Genomic DNA, 10217 nt, shown 5'->3' on the forward strand with positions numbered 1-10217 from the left:
AAGTCCATGCCCCATTCATAGGGCCTCCACACCCTTCCGTTTCGGAGAATCCTGGATGCTTTCACACCCAGTCATTTTATGGAAACACAGATGCACACTTAGACGTATATACATCACCACCTCCAGCCACTGCTACCCTGGATGCCTCTCACTCTCCCCTCAAGACACAGGTGCCCACCCGGGCTCCGGCAGATCCTGGCTCTGCCACGTTGAGCAGATCCCTTGCCAGATTCCAGATGAGACCTGAAGGCTCTCCCCATGCTTCTGTTTGCTCTCTAAGCACTCTGCCAAAAGCCTGGGAAGAGGGTCCCTGAGGAGGTACTGTTCCTTCAGAAATTAAAAAAGCGAGGACACAGAGAGTAGAGCCACTCTCCAGTCCAGCTCACCTGGACTGGCAGCTTGAAGGAGAACCACACCGCTGAGCCCAGCCTGAATGTGTGCCCTAGATGACACACACACACCATGAGAAATAATTTTGATTGCTGAATGACAACAAAGTCTGTGGTTGGTTGTTACATGGCATCATCAGACCACAGTTGACTGATACAGGATATTCATGGACTTTAGAAGTGCTTGTACATCATTACACATGCTTCAAAAGCCTATGAATTGTAGCCTGCCAGACTCCTCTGTCCATGGGGATTCTCCAGGCAAGAATACTGGGGTAGGTTGCCATGCCCTCCTCCAAGGGGTCTTCTCAACCCAGGAATCGAACCTGCATCTCTTACGCCTCCTGCTTTGGCAGGTAGAGTCTCTACTACTCAGCCACCAGGGCTTTAAATTGGCAAATAACTGTTTCTGGTATGGCTTGATGCGGCGGGTGGTGGGGAGGGGGAATCCCTTGCCTTTGTGTTAAAACCATAGTAACAACAAAAATAGCAGCCTTAAGAAGCAGGAAGAAAAGGAGCTAAAAGCATAGCCTGAGTTCAAATACAAGTATTATCCCTCACTAGCTGAGTGACCTTGGGTGAGTTATTTAACCTTTGTGTTCCAATTGCTTACTCTGAATAATATGTCTAAATTATAGGACTATGTAAAGACTGATTGAATTCTTACATGTACAGCCTTATGCAGTATCTGACACTCTGAGTATACATTGAGCACCTACTGCATACCAGGCTCTAGGCTGGGTGCCCTCACCCTGCTATTGGTTAGCCTCCCAATAAATCCACCAGCCCAATTTTGCCACTTAGATCAGAGAAGTTAATCTGTCCAATGTTTTCCATCTACATATCTGCCCCATAGCCTGAAATCTGGAATGCTCTTCCTTCAGGACCTCTCCCCTATATTCCTCAGATCTCAGCTCAGTTGTCACAACTTCAGAGACATTCTCCTAACCTTCTCCACCCAGCCCATTTCCTTATCATACACTTTCACAATGGCAGGTACCTGTCTCATGGGGCTGTATCAGTCAGGATAAGCCAGACTCTGCTGCAGTAACAAATAAGCCCTCATCTCAGTGGCTGATCAAAGGTTATTTCTCTCTCATGCTGCAGGTCCACTGTGGGATGGTGGGGGGGGAGGCGATGGGGCTAATTCATCATGGTCTGGAACCAAGGTCAGTCAGAGGCTTCATCTTGGCACATGCTTGCATATCCACTGAAACAGCTGGAAGGGAATGCAGCAATGGTTCCCTGGCTTTTAAAGCTTCCAACCATCACTGAGTCACATGACACCTATGCTCACGTTTCATTGTCCAAAGCAAGTCATGGCCAGGCCTAACTTCAAAAGATTGGGAAAGTGCAACCCTACCACATGTATGATGAGGGATGGGGAGACCACCTCTCCAGAGAACATCACTAGTAATTACCATAGTGGCAGTTACCCCAGGTGTGAATTGACAAGCATTTTCTTGACTGATTTATGTCAGCCTTTCCCCCTAAGACTATATGCTAGGAAGAGGGGCCCTGTCTGGTTTTGCTCATCCTTGCATCCTCAGTGCTTTGCACACTGTAGGCACTTAATAGGTATGCTGCTGCTGCTGCTAAGTCTCGTCAGTCATGTCTGACTCTGTGCGACCCCATAGACAGCAGCCCACCAAGCTCCCCCATTCCTGGGATTCTCCAGGAAAGAACACTGGAGTGGGTTGCCATTCCCTTCTGCAATGCATGAAAGTGAAAAGTGAAAGGGAAGTTGCTCAGTCGTGTCCGACTCTTTGCGACCCCATGGACTGCAGCCCACCAGGCTCCTCCGTCCATGGGATTCTCCAGGCAAGAGTACTGGAGTGGGGTGCCATTGCCTTCTCTGCTTATTGTAGTGATTCCAACATCACCCCATGATAACATCTGGATTTGAATCTACTTCCAGCTAACCTCTTGCTGTCTCTTTGGAGAGCAAGGAGATCGAACCAGTCAATCTTAAGGGAAATCAACCTTGAATACTCATTGGAAGGACTGACGCTGAAGCTGAAGCTCCAGTATTTTGGTCATCTGATGTGAACAGCTGACGCATTGGAAAAGTCCATGATGCTGGGAAAGATTGAGGGCAGAAGGAGAAGAGGGCAGCAGAGGATGAAATGGCTGGATGGTATCACCGACGCAATGGACATGAACTTGGGCAAACTCAGGAGATGGTGAGGGACAGGGAGGCCTGGTGTGCTGCACGCAGCGCAGTCCATGGCGGAGCAAAGAGTTGCACGCGGCTGAGTTACTGAACAACAACAACTAGCTAACATAAACATTTTTTCTCATATCACTGTACCAAGATCTGAATTCTATCAACTATAGCCTAAATTGGGTATCCTCTTTTCAAGTAAGTGTATTTGTGTTTGTTTTATTAAGTCTGAAAGTATTCAGATAGGAATAATATGATTAATTCATGTCTCAGTGGGGAATTAATTCAATCAGATTTTTTAAATTGAAAAACAGGGCTTGGTTCTCCCCCAGAAACTGAGTCTGGAGCATAGGAGATGGGATGGAGCATGAGATAAAGAATGAAGAACAGGAAGGAGAGAGGGCTCGTTTCAGAACAGTTACTTCCTGGCAACATTTTGAGATGAATGACAATCTTTGGCCATTTCCTAGTTTTGCCTACTGTGGACTCTGGCTGTACAAAAGGAAGCAATTCCAGCTGGACAACCCTGATTCCTTCCTTAGAAGGCCTGAGCTCAAAGAAACTGTCATGGGACTGCAAAATTCCATTCAATTTGAGTATACAAGTAAGACAGGAATTGCACAAATCTAACTTTCCTTTTTCTTAATTGTGGTCAGAAGTCATTTGGCCTAGAGTAAGCAGGCCCTGGTTATGAAATGCTTTTACTTAAAGCTGCCCCACACAACACCCTGTTATCCTCAGGGCCTTGTGCAATGGGATACAGAGGCGCCCTCTTGTGTAGCACCTGAGGACTACAAGCACAGCACAGCCATCACTGGACAAAGCTCTGTTTTGCAAAGGATAAGCATTCCTAAGGCCTTTTCTTTTGTTGCCAACCACTAAAATCTCAGACTCCACGCAGAAAACCTAAAAGATGCACATTAGCATGGGATTCTTAGGAGTAAGGGAACAGAAAGTATGGGAAGAACTGAGCTATGGTCTGACAATCACGTGTTCACAGTAATGAAGCTACTTGTATATTTTCAGTAATCATGACTTTTCCCTGGTGGCTCAGAGGATAAAGCGTCTGCCTGCAATGCAGGAGACCGGGTTTGATCCTTGGGTTGGGAAGATCCCCTGGAGAAGGAAATGGCAACCCACTCCAGTATTCTTGCCTGGAGAATCCCATGGACAGAGGAGCCTGGTGGGCTACAGTCCATGGGGTTGCAAAGAGTCAGACATGACCGAGTGACTTCACTTTCACTTTGACTTTTCCTAACTGCCAGCTTGAGCTGCACAATGAACAAAGAGGAAGAATCTCCTGTTCTTAAGGAAAAGAGAAAACATACTTGGATAAATTAGGAGTTTGTGACTAACAAATGTATGTATACACTACTGTATATATTAAAATAGATAACCAGCAATGATCTGCTATATAACACAGGTCAATATACTCAATATTTTGTAATAACCTATAATGGAAAAGAATCTGAAAAAAAAGGTACATATGTATATATAGAGGAATCATTCTGCTGTACACTGGAAATTAACACATTGTTAATTAATCATACTTAAATTTTCAAAAAAAATTTTATTAAAGGCATCCTTGGAACATGATCAGAGTTAGGGGCAGGGGTGGGGTTGGGAGTGATAATTCCACACAGACATTTTTGCTTTGAGAATCTAAAGAATTCAGCAGAGAGACTTTTTTTCTGAGGTGAACAGGCATGTTTTAAACTGGTCTGTGATTTCATCTCCTTTTTGGTTTTCAAAAGCTTGACTGGGGAGCACACTCAGGTAGAGCATTTACATTTTAGCCTGAGGATTTCCTGTCCCAGAAAAGACATTTCTGCAGACTTGACTACTGGTGACTCAGAAGCACAAACATCAATGCAAGAGGTTTCTAACCTCAAAGGCGAGGCATCCCCAGGCACTTTTATTGGTTTCATCATTGAGGTCGATTTAAATCTAAATTTTTCCCCCAGAAAACACCCGCATCCAGCTTGTGCTTGCATCCCAGCAGATAGGGGGCCCCTCTCAGGCCCACATGGAATAAGACACCCAGTTCAGATGCCAAGGAAATTCTTATCAAGTCACAGCTTCTTTCTGTGGGGAGGGAGGCAGGATAGTTGGGATGACTTGAGGCAGATACGATCATAGTCATAAAGAACCCATAATTACCAGTAACATTTACTAAAGAATTTAAGTATAGGAAAAGAAAGAGAAGAAAAGAGAGAATGAAAACAACAATTAAAGAGTAGGACAGTTCATGCTGTCAGAATCTTATGAATGGGTTTCCAGAGCTTTCTGGAAAGTTCTAGAAAAGTCCTGTGACCCCTTTGGGATCAGGAAAAATGTGGGCTCTTGGAAGACAAACACTCTCCCAACTGAATTCTCCTCCTCTTTTTTCTCCAAATGTTACTTGAAAAGAGAAAATTCAAATCAACAAAATCATGTTTTCATTTTGGGGCTCAGAGGGCACGAAAGTCTGAAACAGCCCCAGGAAATCCCGATGACAAGAGAGGTTCTAGGAAAGGGAGTGGCAAAGACTCAAAAGATGCGTGTGAAATAAGCGTGCTCTATGGCCAGCCACCCTGATGCTCAGATGCTCAGCTTCTAGGGAAGAGAAGGTGGTGGTGTGAACCCCCATGGCAGTGGGGAGGCTGAAGGTTTCAGCACGAACAAACACGGGTAGTGTTTCCAAGTTGAATCTTTGCCCACAAAGTGGTGTTTTTGGCTTGGTCCTCAGCTAAATCTTATGAAAAGGCCTCTCTCTAAAGTGCCCTTTGGAAGGAGACCAAAAAATTTGCCCTCAATATAAACTACTGGAGAAGTGGCAGAGCCACTATTAAATGTGGTGGGGAGACACCCCCCAGTGTGCGAGTCCCCGGCCCCCTGCTCAGAACAACGACCTGAGGGAACCCGGGGCCCGGGAGATGGACCACAGGCCCCACCACTCTCTGACACTGTCTGCTTTTAAGTGCGGGCACTGTGTCTATCACAGTAAACCTTTCCTTTTGTTTTTAGCTTCCCTGGTGGCTCGGCGGTGAAGAATCTGCCTGCCAATGCAGGAAGCAAGAGTTGGATCCCTGGGTCCAGAAGATCCCTGGAGAAGAAATGGCAACCCACTCCAAGAATAAGCCTTGCCTGGGAAATCTCGTGGACAGAGGAGCCTGGCTGGCTGCAGTCCAGACACAGCTTAGGAACTATACAACAACAGACCTAATTCAAATATGTTCTTTTCTTTCCTCACTTCTTATTTCATTTGTTGGAGAAAACTTATCTTCCTATGTCTATTTTAGAGTGATTTCTAGGGAATTGATAGACCTGTAAGTATTATGATTGTTTTCTATTGTTTTCATAGAAATGTCGTACAATATACCTGCCCTTTCTGTTTACATTAAAACACAAACACAAGCCCCCAAACTGCAGGGCAAAATGGGAACACAGCCTGGTGTACAATTAGCTTCAAATAACTGCAAATACCTGCTAACTCTTTTAGCTTCAGGCCTGAGATGCTATCTGCAAGGGGAGAAGTTTCAGAGCTCAGGGACCCCCTCCTCTGCAAAACGCTCCCCCCTAAAAGCCACCCCCAGGTCACAGGCAGCCACCTCACCAACCACCTGCTTGGTAGGAGCAAAAGCAGAGGCTGCACGTTGGTGACACTGAGACTCTACACCGACCATTGAATGTGCTTTCATAACATGATGGAGACTGGGCATTGGGTATAGCAGAGGGAGTTTGATCTCCACTGAAAAGATGCTGTGAAGAAATTTCAGTGAGTCTGGAGGCTGGGGAAGGGAGCAGGACAGTGACGTAGAACCAATAGTAGTAAACTCAGATAACCCTGGTAGAATAAAAGGCAGAGAAAGATGCTGAGATATCCTCATCTTTTTATTCTTTGGTATTGTAAACAAATATGGGTGTAGCTCCCAGAAAGTCAGAACTGCAAATAATAGGATGCATGGGTGGCTGGCTGGCTGGATGGATGGATAGGGGAGTGGATGGACAGGCAGACAGGTGAGTAGAAGGTGAACTGGTGGAAGAGTGGATGTGTAGGTTGGCAAGTAGGTAGACGGAGGAGCCTGGTGGCTATGGGGGTGAATGGGTAGGTGGGTAAATAGAATAAGCCTTTTCCCATTTTTACATGTAATTTCATTATAGCATTCCCTCTTCAACATTCACAGGTCTTTTATTTTTTAAACCGTCATCAAGGCCTGAATACAGTAAAGCAGTCACTCTATATCCACTGCTAGTGGACATATACATTGGTACAACTTTTCCAAATGATAAAACTTATCAAGAATATTTAAGAGATTGGTACATAACAATATTTACAGCTGCATTAGTCAAGTGGCCAACAGGCGGAAACAGCTCAAATGACCAGTGGCTGAGCAAAATGCGGTCTATATATATATGATGAAATAATCAGACTTAAAAGGGAAGGAAACTCTTTTTCTAAACAATTTTTAATAGTTCAACTAAAAACTTAAGAATGTTAATCAGACTTGCTACTGATCTAATGCTGACCACTGGTGTTCTCCATGTGAATACAAGGTAGCTGACAGAGAACTATTTTCCCAGTAATGGCCCTGGATTGATGGTGCTTTACCCACGTGCCCTTTTAACTTCTCCATGGTGACCAAGGACATTGTTCTTGGTTTCTGTTTTGTTTTGTTGTTCTGGCTTTATTGAAATATGCTTCATAGATAAAACTGTACATATTTAAAGTGATGATTTAATATGATACATTTCAGTGTAATTAACAAATGCACCGCTTCACGTGGTGACTTTTTTCTTGTGTGTGTGTGTGTGTATGGTGAAAACTCTTAAGATTTACTTTCTTAGCAATTTCAAGAACACCGTACGTATTGTTAACTATCATCACCAAGTTGTACATCAGATCCTATGAACTTATCTTAAAACTGAAAGTCTTTACCCTTTGACCAACACCTCCCCATTTCTCACACATACACACACCCCGACCCCAGCCCCTGGCAACCACCATTTGCCTCTCTGTTTCTGAGTTTAACTTTTTTTTTTTTTTAACAGATTTAGTATATAAGTGGTCCCATACGGTATTTGTCTTTCTATGCCTGGCTTAATTCATTTAGTATAATGCTCTCCAGATTCATCCATGTTGCTGCAAATGGCAGATTTCCTTCTTTTATGGCTGAATATTATTCCATTTTGTGTGTGTGTGTGTGTATAAATCATGTTGTCTTCATCCATTCACCCACTGGTGGACAATTTGGTTGTTTCCACGCCTTGGCTATGTGAGTGACGCTGCAATGAACATGGGAACACAGAGATTTCATACTCCCTGATTTTGTTTCAGATATAGATCTAGAAGCCGGGTTGCTGGATCATACAGTAGTCCTATTTTTAACTTTTTGAGAAACTTCCATATGGCTTTCCATATACCTTTACCAATTTACATTCCCACCAACAGTGTACAAAGGTTCTCTTTTCTCCACATAAAAAGAAGGACATTCTGATACATGCTACCACATGGATGAGCACCCTCTTTTCCTTCTGCCTTCAATCTTTCCCAGCATCAGGGTCTTTTCCAATGAGTCAGCTCTGTGCATCAGGTGGCCAAAGTACTGGAGCTTCAGCTTCAGCATCAGTCCTTCCAATGAATATTCAGGGTTGATTTCCCTCAGGATTGACTAGTTTGACCTCCTTGATGTCCAAGGGACTCTCAAGAGTCTTCTCCAGTGCCACAGTTTGAAAACATCAATTCTTTGGCCCTCTGCCTTCTTAAGGTCCAGCTCTCACGTTCATACACGACTACTGGAAAGACCATAGCCTTGACTCTACAGACCTTTGTCGGCAAAATGATGTTTTTGCTTTTTAAAACACTGTCTAGGTTTGTCATAGTTTTCCTTCCAAGAAGCAAGCATCTTCTAAATTCATGGCTGCACTGTTGGAGTCATGCATTCAAATGATAAAGAAAGAGCTGGCTACTTGAAATATTGCCCACAGGCCTAGTCCAACACCAGCACACGGCAGGCATACAGTAAACCTCCGCTGTAGAAATGAGTGCATTGAAAGGTAAATGAGTGAGTGCATCAGTGAATCAACGAAGGACCACATTGACTTGGCAGGTGGAGAGACGAAGATTCTAGAAAGGAAACGTCCCAGGAAAGAGGAGCTTGCCGATATAAAGTCCCACTGTGTGCCTGGCATTCCTTGTCCATCCAAGACCAGTCCTCACCCCTGAGCCCTCAGAGTCAAGGCGAAAGTTCACTGTCCTGCCCACCGTCCTGCACGGGTCCATAGGGAGCCAGACTATGTCCAGGTCTATCTGCTCTTTCTGCCCTCCTCCTCCAGGTATCCCCGTGAAACCCCTGAATTGCCCAGTTCTTGAAAACACCATTGTCTTTGCCCCAAGTAACTGAATCCCAGAGAATTTCTGCAGGAATTCAGACGGGTCTGCAGCAATGGTGGCAAACCCTGTGGGTCAGCCCTTTGCGCATCTTTATCTAACAAGGCAGAGGTTCCTGCTAATTGGGTTTGTTCGTGGGTGTTCTACTAGGTCCTACAAATTGCTGTCAATAAATCCAGGACCTGGAGCAATCCTGTAGGCTGACTAGGTTTAAATCTCATCTCGGTTGGGAGTTGATAAGAGCAGCCCCAGGTCCCTTGGAGGGGCCTGGAAGGTACCTGGGAGGCCCCCACCCCACCTATCAGCAGCCCAGCCCCTCCTGGCTCAGTTGACAGCAGCTATTTATGCTCTGGGACCTGGAGACGCTGTTCTTCAAATGACTTAACGGCTGCTTGGAGGGGGTCATAAATTAAGCCTGGAATTCCCAGGATAAACATCTCCAGGACTCATCTTGTGGCTGTTCTCACAGCGCTGCTTTAGGAGTAATCACAAGGCACATTTTTTTCTGGAGCCAGGGTGTTGGGAGAAGCCCATACAGCCCCTCCTCAAAACACACCAGAGAGAAAGGCTCCCTCCCCAGACGGATAGAAACATCTGCTCTGGGAGGGCGACGGCACTGAGGAGGCGGGCTTAGGAAGCCTCCACGTGCGGACCACCCCCCAACCCCACCCCGGTCCAACTCCCCAGCGAAGGCTGTTCCCCTGCCAGCTTCTGCTTCAGGACTTAGCTCTAGCCACGACAGATGGTTTTGGAAGCTGGAGGCAAGCTTGGAAGCCAGCTGGGGGGAGCAGAGCAGCTTCCTCAGGTTGTTGAGCCTTGGGGGTCTTCATTCATAAGATGGGAAATCACGGATGGACCCAGAGAGTGTCATACTGAGTGAAGTGAGTCAGAGGAGGAGCAATCACATGATAGCCCTTATTTGTGGAATCTTAAAAAAAAAAAAAAAAGATTCAAAGGAACTTACAAAACCGAAAGAGACTGACAGACTTAGAAAACGAGCTTATGGTTGCCTGGGGGAAAGATGGGGGGAAGGGATAGTTAGGGAATTTGGGATGGTCATGTACACACTGTTATATTTTAAATGGATAACCCAAAAGGTCCTATTGCATAGCACATGGAACTCTAATCAGTGTTGTGTAAGCAGCCTGGATGGGAGGGGAGCTTGGAGGAGAATAGATACTATACCCATGGCTGAGTCCCTTTGCTGTTCACCTGAAACTATCACAACATTGTTCATCAGCTGTACCCCAATACAAAATAAAAAGTTTTTTTAAAAAAACTAAAAAATAAGATG

The 10217-nt window shown here is 45.1% G+C and overlaps 1 long non-coding RNA gene across 1 annotated transcript; it reads right to left on the reverse strand.

The window, feature by feature from the left end:
• Positions 1 to 741: 741 nt before the first annotated feature.
• Positions 742 to 10002, reverse strand: LOC120862235. Its single transcript, XR_005720720.1, has 3 exons — positions 9884 to 10002; positions 7853 to 7855; positions 742 to 752 (listed from the first exon to the last, which is right to left on the reverse strand). It is a non-coding gene; the product is annotated as an uncharacterized LOC120862235 (long non-coding RNA).
• Positions 10003 to 10217: the final 215 nt, after the last annotated feature.

This window comes from Oryx dammah, unplaced genomic scaffold, assembly GCF_014754425.2.
Source record: "Oryx dammah isolate SB20612 unplaced genomic scaffold, SCBI_Odam_1.1 HiC_scaffold_3, whole genome shotgun sequence".
In the NCBI taxonomy this organism is placed as follows: Eukaryota; Metazoa; Chordata; class Mammalia; order Artiodactyla; family Bovidae; genus Oryx; species Oryx dammah.